General features: G+C 52.3%; 1 long non-coding RNA gene across 1 annotated transcript in view; it reads right to left on the bottom strand.

The window, feature by feature from the left end:
• LOC140619827 (uncharacterized) overlaps positions 1-15,203 on the bottom strand; it is a 512,008-nt gene that overhangs the window by 245,873 nt on the left and 250,932 nt on the right. The gene's annotated exons all lie outside the window — the stretch shown is intronic.

Here is a 15,203-nt window from a genome sequence, read left to right on the forward strand (position 1 = left end):
CATGATCGGCCTGACTCATCAGGCACCATGGGGCAAGGGATGCAAGTGAATTTATGTGACCAAAGGATGAGGTCTCCTGTAGGAGAGCCCAGGAACATAAGGTCATTTATAGGATTCCATGTTCATTGATTGGAAGAATTAATATTGTGAAAATGTCAATGATACCCAGGGCAATTGGCACATTTAATGAAATCCCTATCAAAATACCATGGACTTTCTTCAGAGAGTTGGCAAAAATCATCTTGACATTTGTGTGGAATCAGAAAAGACCCCAAATAGCCTGGGGAATATTGAAAAAGAAAACCAGAGCTGGGGGCATCACAATGCCAGATTGCAGGTTGTACTACCAAGCTGTGATCATCAAGACTGGGTGGTACTGGCACAAAAACAGACACATAGATCAATGGAACAGAATAGAGAATCCAGAAATTGTCCCTCAACTCTAGGGTCAACTAATAGTCAACAAAGCAGGAAAGACAATCCACTGGAAAAAGGACAGTCTATTCAACCCAATGGTTCTGGGAAAATTGGACAGCCACGTGCAGAAGAATGAAACTAGACCATTCTCTTACACCACACACAAAGATGAACTCAAAATGGATGAAAGATCTAAATGTGAGACAAGATTCTATCAAAATCCTAGAGGAGAACACAGGCAACACAACACCTCTTTTGAACTTGGCCACGGCAACTTCTTGTAAGATACATCTATGAAGGCAAGGGAAACAAAAGGCAAAATGAACTATTGGGACTTCATCAAGATAAAAACCTTCTGCACAGCAAAAGAAACAACAGAACTAAAAGACAACCCGCGGAGTGGGAGAAGATATTTGCAAATGACGTATCAGATAAAGGGCTAGTATCCAAAATCTATAAAGAACTTCTTAAACTCAACACCAAGGAAAAAAACAATCCAATCATGAAATGGGCAAAAGACATGAACAGAAATCTAACAGAAGAAGACACAGGCATGGCTAACAAGCACGAGAGAAAATGCTCTGCATCACTGGCCATCAGGGAAATACGAATCAAAACCACAATGAAAAACAAAACAAAACAAAACAAAACCCCAATGAGGGCAGCCCCAGTGCCTCAGCGGTTTAGCGCCACTTTCTGCCCAGGGTGTGATCCTGGAGACCCGGATGGAGTCCCATGTCTGGTTCTGGCATAGAGCCTGCTTCTCCCTCTGCCTGTGTCTCTGCCTCTCTCTCTCTGTCTGTCATGAATAAATGAATAAACTCTTAAAACACACACACACACACACACACACACACAATGAAATACCACCTCACACCAGTGAGAATGATGACAATTAACAGGACAGGAAACAACAAATGTGGGAGAGGACGTGGAGAAAGTGGGACCCTCTTGCCCTGTTGGTGGGAATGTGAACTGGTACAGCCACTCTGGAAAACTGTGTGCAGGTTCCTCAAAGAGTTAAAAATAGACCTGCCCTACGACCCAGCAATTGCAGTGTTGGGGATTTACCCCAATGATACAGAGGCAGGGAAACGGCGGGATACCTGCACCTGGGTGTCCACCGAAAGATGGATGGATAAAGATGTGGTCTATACATACAATGCAATATTACTCAGCCATTAGAAACAACGAATACCCAACCTTCGCTTTGATGTGGATAGAACTGGAGGGTATTAATTATGCTAAGTGAAGTCCATCTGAGAAAGACAAGCATCATATGGTCTCATTCGTTTGGGGACTATAAAAATAGTGAAAGGCATTATAGGGGGAAGGAAGAGAAAACGAGTGGGAAATATCAGGGAAGGTGACAACACATGAGAAACTCTTAACTCTGGGAAATGAACAAGGGGTAGTGGAAGGGGAGGTGGGTGGGGGAACAGGGTGACTGGGTGATGAGCGCCGAGGGGGGCACTTGCTAGGAGGAGCACTGGGTGTTATGCTACATGCTGGCATATCAAACTACAATAAAAAAATATACAAAACCCCCTCCCCCCCAAAATAGGATTCCTTGCTAGCCTAAGGTTCATCTGGAGAGTGCACATAAGGACTGGCAATCCAGCACTCTGAACCTGCCTTTGCTTACCTCTGGTGGCCTTGGGGTCCCCAAGACAGGTTAAAGGATGGAGACCTGTGCAGCCCCGGGGACTCCGCCGTTTAGCCCCGCCTTCAGCCCAGGCCTGATCCAGGAGACCTGGGATTGAGTCCCAGGTCGGGCTCCCTGTAAAGAGCCTGCTTCTCCCTCTGCCTGTGTCTCTGCCGCTTTCTCTCTCTCTGTATGTGTGTCTTATGAATAAATAAATAAAGTCTTTAAAAAAAAAACAAAAACAAAGGAGACTGGCCCTGGGGGTGACACCCTGGGAAGCCTCATCCACAAGCAGCACAGGCCTCCCGCTGAGAGACCATAGGTGTTCCACTTACTTCCTCAGCCTTCTAAAAGGAATATCACCGTTTAAATTATTAAGCTTCAGGGATCCCTGGGTGGCGCAGCGGTTTAGCACCTGCCTTTGGCCCAGAGCGTGATCCTGGAGACCCGGGATCGAATCCCACGCCGGGCTCCCGGTGCATGGAGCCTGCTTCTCCCTCTGCCTATGTCTCTGCCTCTCTCTCTCTCTCTCTCTCTCTCTATCATAAATAAATAAAAATAAAAAAAATTATTAAGCTTCGCTAAGCTCTGGATTAGGACTCGGTTTTTCACAAGATCCAGAGGAAGCAGGATCATTTAGGTGGCAGACGGGTGAGAGTGGCTACTCCCGCTGGCCTCACCCCTCCTTATCCCAAGATGTCAGGCCACTCTATCAACTTGGATAGGCAGCAAAGGGGCACCTTGGTTTAGGTGAGAACTGACTTGTAGGGATGCCATCAGTGGTCACCTCTCTAGAACAGGTACAGGGCAGGAGATTCCTACGAGAATTTCGAGGTGGGAACCAATCAGCCTTTGCAGAGATGCTTGTGCACTGCATTCTGAAAAGTTGGGGAAATTGACCCACTGACACTGAAAAGGAAGTGTATGATGTTTTTCTGTTCCCAGGCTTGGCTTCAGGATCATCTGGAGGATGGAGAGACCTGGTCCCCCCTGAGGGAAGTATTGAAACAAAGCTATCTTGCAATTAGATTCATACTGTAAAAGGGGAGTTAAATGGTCCAAAGTCCCTCCTGTGCCTTACAAGAGCAGGCCGACTTCTGTAAATCTTGCAAAGAAAACACCTCCCTAGCCAAAGCAAAAGATCACAAGGGGCAAATGCTGATAACCTGCCCCCTGAGGCTCCCTCCCATCAAGAGGTACCTGTCAAACCTTCCTGCCGGCATTACCCAGGCTTGCCTCAAACTGAGAAACCTCCCAATGAGAGGAAGGTGCACTAGCTATACCCATGAACTGACACGCGTAGTAGAATTGGCCCAAGTAAGGTACACGTGCCATTCTCTCTCCAAGACTTTATAAACAGATCAAGAGTGACTTGGGCAAATTTGTAGATAATCCTGACCACTATACTGAAGTCTGTCAAAATACAAGCCAAATGCTTGAATTTGATTGCAGAGATATAATGCTGATTCCTTTTTTTTCCTTAAGATTTTTAAATTTTTTTGTTTATGAGACACACACACACACACACACACACACACACACACACACACAGAGGGGGAGACCTAGGCAGAGGGAGAAGCAGGCTCCATTCAGGAAGCTGGATTCGGGACTCTATTCTGGAACCCTGGGATCACACCCTGAGCCAAAGGCAGACAGATGCTCAACAGCTTAGCCACCCAGGCATCCGGGCCTTTTACAAACTTAAACAAGCTTCATTAAAAGCTCCAGCTCTAAATTCCTGTAAGAAAAGAGTTTAACTTGTATGTTACAGAAAGAAAGGGAATAGCATTTGGAGTTGTGACCCAGACGAGGGGATCAACTCAGCAACCGACAGGATACCTAAGCAAAGAATCAGACATGGTGCCAAAAGGAGGGCCGGCTTGTTTACGGGTGGCAGCACCATTGAGCTTCTAATACCTGGAGCTACTAAGATAACCTTGGGGGCAGAAAGAACTGGTTACCCCCCTCCTAATGTAACAAGACTATGGGAATCAAAAGGAGGCTTCTGGCTGATAGTCGCCTCTTGAAATATCAAGCCTTACTCCTAGAGAAACCCCATATTTGCATTACAACTTGTACATCTTAAAATCCTGCAACTTTCTTGCCAGAGGAGGCTGCTAAACTGGAACACGACTGTGAACAAATGATAATGCAAGATGATGCTGCCAGGCAGGATCTGCAGGAGACTCCACTAGACAATCCTGAGTGGAATCTGTATACTGATGGCAGATGCTTTGTAGAGCAGGGAATAAGTGAGGCCGGATGGGCTATAGTTAGACCCTCTCAAGTACTGAAAGCAAGCCTCTTTCTGTGGAGGCCGAGAGAGAGAAGATCTCTGGCTACCATCTTAAATCCCTAGAGCAGCCCATAAAAACCCAGCTGTAACCCACCTCAGGGTCCAAACCCCTGCTCTGTCGTGTCGGGTATATACTTGGACCCAAGCTCGAGATTGTAAATAAATCCTCATGCGTTTGCATCGCTGTCGGCTCCTTGGTGGTTTTTCAGATATGCAATCTTGGGCACAACATTTGGGGGCTCGTCCGGGATCCAAGAGACCCCTAGGACCCCATCTGGAGGGTGCCAGGCATGGAGAGTATACTCAACTTTTTCCACCTTTTGCGCGCATATTTCCCGAGAGCTCTAAACTGTATTTTTACCTGTAGGAATTCCAATCTGTATTAGGTCGACACTGGCTTAGGCGGTTGTGCTGGCAGACCGTCGACCAAGGGTCTTGGGAGACATCCCTTACGCCTGCCGACATCCGTCCTCCCGGCAAGCCTACAAATCTGGCCCAGGTGTATGATGTAAGTAAGACAAGGTAAGGATGAGAGTCCAGCAGCCTTCTTAGAAAGGATCATAGAGGCTTTTAGGCAGTACACCCCTATGAACCCAGGAGCCCCAGAAACGAAGGCCGCAATGATCATGGCCTTTGTTAACCAGGCCGCTCCGGACATTAAAAAGAAATTGCAAAGAGTAGAGAGACCGGGGGAGAAGAGCTTGCAGGACTTAGTAATAGTAGCAGAAAAAGTCTATAATAATAAAGTCTGGAAGAGCATCAAACTAAGTGACCGGCAGACCCGAAACCTAGCCAAGATCCTCCTGGCCACAACCATAGACGACCCACGGGAAAGTCGGAGACACCTCAAGAAACTGGCTTCAGGGACAGGTAAGGACGATGGCCCTGGTTCCCATCCGGAGTGCCCTAAACTGAACAAAAGCCAATGTGCTTATTACAAGGAGGAGGGCCACTGGGTGAAAGACTGCCCTAACAAAAGACCCAAGGCCCCTACCAAAAACTTGGAGATAGAGGACATGGACGACTAGAGGAGTCGGGGTTTGGCGCCCCTCCCTGAGCCCAGGGTAGCTCTCAGAGTGGAGGGGCAACCCGCTGAATCCCTAGTGGACACTGGGGCACAACATTCGGTTTTATTACAACCCCAAGGTAAATTGGCTAGCAAAACTTCATGGGTGCAAGGGGCCACGGGCACCAAACAGTACTCATGGACTACCCGGACAACTGTAGATCTAGGCATGGGCCGGGTGTCCTACTCCTTCATGGTCATCCCTGAGTGTCCCTACCCATCGTGAGGTTGGGACTTGCTCACCAAGATGGGGGCACAAATTTGCTTCCACCCCGAAGGGGCAAAAATCCTAAACAAGGAGGGGCACCCGATTCAGGTGCTTGTCCTGAGTTTAGAAAACGAATATCGTCTTCACCAAATGCCCTCGGCCCCAGTGACTGACATTGACCGTTGGATGCAGGAATTTCTCCAAGCATGGGCAGAAATTGGGGGAACTGGGCTTGCCTGGCACCGACTGGCCATTTACATAGAACTAAAGCCAGGGGCAGATCTGTCAGGGTCCGCCAATACCCCATGCCTCCCATAGCCCATACGGGAACCACACCCCACATATGGTAACCAATGGACTTGGGCATATTGAGACCTTGCCAGTCGGCATGGAACACTCACTCTCTTCTGCCGGTGCGGAAACCGCACTCTAATGATTACAGGCCAGTCCAGGACTTAAGGGAAGTCAGCTGGCGAGTGGAGGATATGCACCCTACAGTCCCAAACCCATACACCTTCCTCTCCACCCTGCCTCCACACAAACTTTGCTTTACTGTATTAGATGTAAAAGACGCCTCTTTCAGCCTGCCTTTAGCAACCAAGAGCCAAGACCTTTTCGCCTTTGAATGGACAGACCCCGAGAAAGGCATCAATGGCCAGCTCACCTGGACTCGACTGCCACAAGGATTCAAAAATTCACTGACCATCTTCGATGAGGCCTTACACGAAGACTTGAGTGAGTTCCAGTCCGAGCACCCTCATTTGACCTTATTGCAATATGTACATGATACCCTGTTGGCAGCGGAAGACCAGGACACATGCCTGCGAGGCACCAGGGACTTGCTCCAGACAATAGCGGCTCTAGGATAACCGGCCTCAGCTCAAAAACCCCAGATCTGAAGAGCAGAGGTGAGCAACCTAGGGTACACATTAAAGGATGGACAAAGATGGTTGACAGACGCACGGAAGGAAACCGTCCTAAGGATCCCACAGCCACAAACTGTATGCCAGGTACATGAATTCTTGGGATCAGCAGGGTTCTGTCGATTACCCATTCCGGGTTTTGCCAAGATGGCTAGACCCTCCTCTATGAGGCCACCAGGAACCAGCAGAATTTTGAATGCATAGAGGCCATGAACAAAGCCTTTGATGATCTTAAACAGGCCTTGCTGTCTGCCCCAGCTCTTGGGTTGCCCGACCTAACCAAGCCCTTCTACCTGTATGTGGACGAGAAAGACGGGGTGGCAAAAGGGGTCCTCGTCCGGTACCTAGGTCTCTGGAAGAGACCAATAGCCTATCTCTCGAAAAAGTTGGCCATGGTAGCCACTAGATGGCCCCCATGCTTCAAAATTATTGCCGGTGGCCACTATGGTCAAGGACGCAGACAAACCGGCCATGAGGCAAGAACTGCATGTTACCACCCCATATGCTATTGAAGGGGTACTTAAACAGCCCCCAGACTTCTAGATCAGCAATGCCCGTCTGACCCATTATCAGAGCCTACTGCTAAACCCCACCAGAATTTGATTTAAGGCACCAACAACCCTGAATCCGGCAAAGCTACTCCCTAACCCAGAATGGGACCCCCCTCTACATGTGTCAAGAAATTGTGGCACAGGTGCATGGAATCAGAGCTGATCTCCAGGACCAGCCACTGCCTAATGCGAACACCACCTGGTACACGGACGGCAGCAGTTTTGTCCTAGAAGGAATCAGATTCGCGGGGGCAGCCGTAACCATGGAAACGGAGAACATCTGGGCAGCACCATTGGCAGCCGGAATATCGGCTCACCGGGCAGAAGTGATCGCACTGGCCGAGGCGCTAACCGTGGAGAAAGGTAAACGAATAAACATTTATACTGACAGCAGGTATGCCTTTGCCACCGCGATATCCACGGAGCCCTTCACAGGGAGAGAGGGCTTCTGACAGCAGAGGGAAAAACTATTAAACATAAAACAGGGATCCCTGGGTGCTCAGCGGTTTAGCGCCTGCCTTTGGCCCAGGGCACGATACTGGAGTCCTGGATCGAGTCCCACGTTGGGCTCCCCGCATGGAGCCTGCTTCTCCCTCCTGCTGTGTCTCTGCATCTCTCCCTCTCTCTCTCTCTATGTGTGTCTATCACGAATAAATACATAAATAAATCTTTAAAAAAATAAAAATAAAATAGAGATCCTTAAACTCCTAAGGGGCCCCTGGCTGCCCAAGGACCTAGCTATCACTCATTGTCCGGAACGCCACAGAGCAGTACTACCAGTAGCCAGGGGAAGCCGAATAGCCGACTCCAAAGCTAAAGACGTGGCCCTTATGATGACCCAGGTTTTAACAACCACACTACCTGATGCGGGGGCTGCAACCCTGCCTGATACTCCCAACTATACTGACACTGACTTGCACTGGATCAAACGCTTGCCTACGACCCAATGCTTGTGTGGCTGGTGGAGGGCCGCAGACTCCAGCCTCATCCAGCCAGAGGAACTAGGACGGCGAGGCCTATCCAAAATGCATCGGAGTACTCATATGGGAACAAAGAAAATGGAAGACCTCAAACGGCACGAAAAGATCACTATTAAAGGCTCTAGAGCAAAGATCAAGCAGATATTGGCGAGCTGCCACGCATACCAGTTAATGCCACTGCCCATGGATCTCACCCAGTTACCCGACTCTGAGGGGACCGCCCAGGAGCCTACTGGGAAGTGGACTTCACTGACGAAAAACCTGGAAAATACGGGGACAAGTATTTACTAGTGTTTGTGGATACTTTTTCAGGGCAGACAGAGGCATTTCACAACAAACATGAAACAGCACAGACCTTGACCAAGAAACTGCTAAAGACATCTTACCGAGGTATGGTTTTCCTGTTAGAATTGGATCAGACAATGGCCCAGGATTCGTCTCTAAGGTAACACAGGGAGTGGCACAAATACTTGGGGCAGATTGGAAATTACATTGTGCATATAGGCCCCAAAGCTCAGGACAGGTAGAGAGGAGGAACAGAACATTCAAGGAGACCTTAACTAAATTAGCTCTGGAGACTGGCGGGAACTGGGTGACTCTCCTCCCCTTTGCCCTATATAGGGTGAGGAACTCCCCATATAAGGGGGGACGGACTCCCTACGAGATCATGTTCGGTCTTCCTCCACCTGTTATCCCCAATTTAAAACCTGAGGTGCTTGCTGAATTGGAAGATCACCCACTTCTTTTCACTCTCCAAATGTTACAATGAACCCATGAGCAGGTGCGGCCTACGCTGAGGGCCCTCTAGGAGACTGGGCCACCCCCGGACCCCCATCAATATCAGCCAGGTGATTGGGTGTACGTGTGGAGATACCAACACCAGACACTTCAACCTCCCTGGAAGGGACCTTACATCGTGATCGTGACCACTTCCACCACTCTCAAGGTTGACAGGATTACGCCCTGGGTCCACTACACCCACGACCAGCCAGCTGACCCACACGCCTTTCTCAAGGACTTTGTTCCAGAATGGAAAAGCCAACTAGAAAAGGTCAATCCCCGAAAGCTAAGACTGAGCTAATCTCACTTATTTCCCACCTCCAAGACTCCCTAGTCTTAGCTTGTCCTTCAAAATAGAAGGCGATTATACTTAGTCTTCTTACAACAAAGGGTGGGGAGTTATGTGCTGCCACAAACGAAGGCTGTTGCTTCTTTGCTGAAATGTAAATCGGGGCGAGAACAGGAACAAGGTTGGTTCGAACCCTGGTTTAATCATTCCCCCTGGCTGACTACCATGTTATCCTCCCGCCGTCCCACTCATCATCAGCCTCCTCCTTCTAACCTTCAGACCCTGCCTCATTAATCGACGAGTAGCTTCTTGTCAAAGATCGGAGTCAATACAATCCAACTCATGGCACTCAGGCAACAATGACTACCACTGCCTCTTTAGACAGAAACCCAGAACCTGAAATTGGGTCCTGCATAGGATCCTAAGAAAAAGGGGAGAATGAGGCACCCAGGGAATTTAACAAAAATCCCCTACCACTGTTTTAGTATATGTGCTGCCGAAGTGAGCACAAAAATCTCCTATCCCTGGACAAGCGGAGCAGGACTATCTCCATTTTCTGCTGCACCCGCCACCTCCTGCTATGACCCCCACAGGACCTGCTTATTGCTTAAGGCGCTGCCCCACCCTAGTCAAGCCACTGAGCACACCCTTACCCGAAATCAGATCATAAAAACGTAACCCCCGCTTGTGCCCCCCAACACTGCGCGCCAATTCTGACCAGAGTGATAGGCCAGTTCAAACGGTCACCATAGGTAGGGTAAACTGGGAGTCAACTGGCCCCCAGTTGCGGGCGGACTCACATGACTGTGCAACCTTCTGTGTGTGTTACAATCCCGTGGGCCACTGGCCCCCGGAAAGCTGCTACGCCTCTGAGCCCCGGGGTCCAAGTCCCTGCTCCGCCGTGTCGGGTATACTTGGACCCAAGCTCGAGCTTGTAAAGAAACCCTCGTGTGTTTGCATCGGTGTCGGCTCCTGGGGGCTTTCTCGGATTTGCTACCTGGGGCACAACGTGGGGTCCTGCTCCCGGGAGCGGGGAAGTCCGTCTCTTTCCTGCTGGACACGGGGCGACTGGCTCCATTCTGCCTTCCACTCGGGTGCCGGGTTCCCCTCTCCAGTGGTGGTGGTGGTGGGAACTGATGGCACCTCCATCTACTCCACGGACGGGCTCCCCTCTCACCCTCCTTCCTTAGAACTCCTTCCTGCCCGGCTCCTCTCCTCGGCCGGGAGATCCTACACAAACTCAAGGCCACCGTTCGTCTTTCTCCCTCACCCACTGCCTCTGCTCACCTCGTCTTACCCTTCATTTCTCCTGATCCCTCCACTCCACGCCCCCCGTCTCCCTCTACCCCTTAACCCCCAAGTCTGGGACACCTCTAAACCAATGGTGGCCACTCACCACCCCCCAGTCAAAACCCACTTAAAAGATCAAACCCCCCCGCCTCCTCTCCTTCTCAGCCCCAATTCTCCATTTCGGAAACTCACCGACGGGGACTTAAACCTAGTACAGACCGACTTGGCCAGCACGGCCTCCTTATCCCCAACAGCTCCCCGAGCATCACCCCCATTCTCCCTGCCAGGAAACCTTCTGGAGCCTATCGCCTACTACAAGGTTGAAGACTCATCAACGAGGCTGCTAGCCCTCTCCACCCGCTGGTGCCCAACCCATACGCCCCACTTCCTACTGTTCCCTCCACCGCTACTCACTTCTCACGCTTAGGCCTCAAAGACGCCTTCTTGATTCACTGCTCCTCCACACCCACATTCATACGTTCTCTTGGCCTTCCCATGGGAAGACCCCGACACACATACCTCAGGACAACTGGCCTGGACGGTCCTGCCTCAGGGACTCCAAGGATAGTCCCCATCTCTTTGGCCAGGCCCTTTCTAGACATCTCCAACAAGGCTCTTTCACACAGAGCACACTCCTCCAAGAAGTCGATGACCTTCCCCTTTGTAGGCCCTCCCGACCTTCCTCACAGGAAGACACTGCTCTCCTCCTCAGCTTTCTTGGTTCTAAAGGGTACCCGGTCACTCCCTCCAAAGCGCAACTTTGCACCCCCACGGTTACCTAGCTGGGTATATCCTTAACCCCTACACCTCGAAAACACTCACTGGAGACCGCCTCCGCCTACCACAACGCCAGCATCTCCGGCCTCCCCTCTCCCCGCCAGAACGCCGACAACCTTCTCTCTTTCTTGGCTCTCGTGGGTTTCCTCTGGTACTGGATTCCTGACTTCGCTCTCCTGGCACGACCCCTCCACAGGGCAGCCAAACCAACCCCACGGGGGCCACGGACAGACCCCTCCCCTGTCAAACACCTTCTCTGCAAACGGGAAGACTGCCTTACTTTGGGACCCGTTTCAGCTCTTCCAGATCCCCCAAAACCTCCCTACTTATTGACTGATGAACGTTCCCGCTCGGCCCCTCGCCTCCTGGTACAGCCAACAGGACCAACGGAGCGGACACGGGCGTACCTCTCACAACAGCTAGATGTCGCCGCTCAGGGCTGGCAACCATGTCTCAGAGCCCTGGCTGGGGCCGCCTCCCTGACAAAGGAGGCCCTTACACTCACTCTACAAGGCCCCTCACCGTTTTCTCCTCTCACCGCCTGGGACACAGATCTACTGAGCCAGAAATCTGTTTCTCATCTGGACCCCGCTAGACTCCAACTTGATCTTCTCCTCTTCATCGCAAACCCGGACATCTACCACCCACCAACCTCTCGTCTAAATCCTGCTCCCCTCCTGCGGGTGGGTGCTCCCCCCGCGACTCACTCAGAACCCTCCCATTCCTGCCCTCAACTCCTGCACGAGCTGACTCCTCCACGTCGGGACTTTCCTATCAAGCCCTCCCGAAGCCTGACCGAATGAATCCTCTTTGTGGATGGTAGTTCTCTCATCGCCCCGGACGGCCAGAGAGAGACACGCGGCCTACGCCGTACTTGCTTACCCTCGATGCCGTCCTGGAGGCGGCTGCCCTCCCCCTCGGGACACCACATACACTGCCTCCAAATACGCCTCCCTCATCACACACACACATTCTGTCCTCTGGCAAGAGCGAGGGTGTCTTACCACCAAGGGTACCACCCAGAATCAATGGGCACCTCATTTCACAACTACTGGAGACCCTCAGCCCAGACCCTCAGACCCCCCAACCTCACTCAAGTAGCCACTGTCCACTGTCGTGGACCGACCCTCCGAGGACCTGGTGTCCCGAGGCAACAACAAAGCCGACTCTCCACTGCCCGACCCACTGCCTTAGACCCCCACCAGCTCCCCTCCTCTTCCTCCACACACCACAGTCCCCCTCTTACACACACCAGGAAACTCAGACAGACACCCAAAAGGATGGGAGGAATCGCCAGGGACAAAGGCCGCATCTTCATTCCAAAGAAACTCGCTCTTCCAGACCCTTCAGCCCCCATGATCGTTTCAGACATACGGCAGTCCCTACACGTCGGGCCCAAGGCCTTACACCAGTTCCTACAACCCCTTTTCCACCCTCCACATGTGCCACAGGTTACCGGAGAGGCGCCGAAGTCTTGCAAACCCTGCTCCACGGTCAACGCTCGAGGGGGAATTCGCAGGCCCGGCGGGGCCCAATCCCCAGCTCTGCGCACACCAACCTGGCGAGGACTGGCAGCCTGACTTTTCCCACGTGCCACGCCATAAATCCTTTCCCTACCTGTTAGCCTCAGTGGACACCTTTACACGGTGGATAGGGGCTTTCTCCATACCTCGGGACACTGCGGAGGCGGCGGCCACCATAGCCCTCCAACACATCATTCCGAGGTTCGGCCTCCCGCGGACCCTACCATCTGACAACGGCCCGGCCTCATCTCCAGCATCACCCAGCAAGTCTCCGAGAGCCTAAATATTACCTGGAAACCCCATATCCCATACCAACCCCAGTCTTCGGGTAAGGGAGAGCGGGCCGACGGCCTTCTCGAGGGACGTCTCACCAAACTGCCCTTGAAGCCCGCCCGTCCTGGCCACCCTCCTCCCGCTGGCTTTAACAAGGCTCAGAGCTTCCCCTAGAGGGCCGTGGGCTCCAAGTCCCTTTCAGCTTCTCGTGGGCGGCCCTTCCTGCTCACTCAAAATCTTCCCGTCACCGCCTCCTCTGCTCCTATCTTGCCTACCTTACCTAACTCTTCTAAGAGCCCTCCTGTGGGCCCATGCGACTCAGTCAGCCCGACTCCAGGGGAACCCACAGCAGATACTCCCCAAGCCCTGGCCCCAGGGGATAGCGTCCTGCTACAAGAACTATACCCAAAAACCTTACAGCCTAAGTGCACCGGTCCCGATACGGTGGCCCTTATGACCCCCACGGCCGCCAAACTCCTAGCACACCACCCGCGGGGTACACAGCTCTAAGTGAAAGCGAGGCCCCTCACGACACGGATGCGCAGGACCACCTTTGGGACCTACTCCAATACTGCTATCGCTCCATCCTCCTCCCCCTGGTCCTACCTCCTGGTCACTCCACCACTGACCCTGGGTTTAGGTGGACGTTTACATGACAGAAACCTGGCACCGGGGAATGTCCACCACTGATTGTCAACCACTGGGTTGCCAGGCCCTCATCAATTTCTCCATCCCCAATTGCCAGTCAATTCCTGTATCCACATCTGATCCTAGAATCTCTTCCACCTATGATCAAGACCCATCCTACCTGCCAAAACTACCCGGTTGAAATCCACGGATGCTGCCCTTATCGCTACTGGAATATTCATCGCCTTGGCCACTTGTGCCGGGACCCTTTCGCCGGCACCTTTGCAACCAGTGACCCATGAGGCCGCTTCTACAGAACACACAGTAACTATAGCCTAACTATTCTGGACCCTTGGAATTCCCACTGGGCGATGGGGGTAACCGCAAAATTGTACCGCTGCCCCTTTTCCTCCTACCCTACCGTCTTCTCTCCCCGCATCTACATGACATACACACGTGCGGCTCTCACTTCCACCAATCCAACCCGACCGAAGGAACCAGACTCCCACCATACGTGCACAGGAGCAACTTCTCCAAACCCACCTACAGGCTACCCCAGCTCAGGCCCGGGGCGGGGCCCCTTCTAGTAGATGAAACTTAGCCAACAAGGCACTTACTTCCCTCTCCAGCCTTTCAGGCATGGGCAATCTGTCCCACTGTTTTATCTGTGCCGCCTGGGGCAAAGCCCCCCTCTTCCCTGGTGGCCGTTCCCCTCCCGAACGCATTGAACTGCGCCAACCTCACACCCGCACCTCCAGGGCATTGCATTCTCCCTCTCTCCTGGACAATGCCTTATTCACGGACCCTCTCAACCACCACTTCCCTTTGTGTTACTCCACCCTTAGGTCTTCCCTGCGTGTAGTCACCCTGTCAAATGTTACCTCTCATCACGCCCCGATCCGTGGTCTCTCTTGGCGCAACGGGCAGCCTTTCTGAATCTCTAGGTACCTCTGCCTCTCTCCTCTGTCTGCCTGTCTCCCTGGTTCCGCGACGAACTCTCTCTAGTCGGGCAGAAGTAGCCCTCCTGGCCAGCCTCCCGGAGAAGCACAAACGAGTGATCTTTCTCCCACTACTTATCGGGGTCTCCCCGGCTTCAACCCTGGTGGCCGCCCAAGGACACGTCACTGGCGAGACAGGACCCAGGTAGGAAACCTGAACCATACCTTACTTACCCAGACCCCATAGAAAGGCAGAAGCGCTTATCGCCCCGTACCGCTTCCTCCAGTCACATGCCCCAATGCCTATCAGCCCGTACAGACACGAGCCCTTAGCACTCCCCCTTCAAAAGCCGGCTTCCCCGGCTCTGCTCCCTCTCGGGGCCTGGGAACCTCGCCCCAGATGCGCCCACTGAAAGCCTCTTTTGACCCACCTTTGCCTGGCCTCTCTAGTTCATTTGCCTACCAGTCGCATGAAACCTGAGATTTGGTGCCGAAACCCGGGAGGAGTTCGAGGCCCCGCTCTGGAGGGAGCCCCTCTCCTCTCACCATCAGGACCTGAACTGAACCCCACGCCTCGAGTCGCCGGGTAGGCGCCCCCTGATTCCGTGCCCCTGTCCCGC

The sequence above is a fragment of the Canis lupus genome, chromosome 27 (genome assembly GCF_048164855.1).
Source record: "Canis lupus baileyi chromosome 27, mCanLup2.hap1, whole genome shotgun sequence".
NCBI classification, from domain to species: domain Eukaryota; kingdom Metazoa; phylum Chordata; class Mammalia; order Carnivora; family Canidae; genus Canis; species Canis lupus.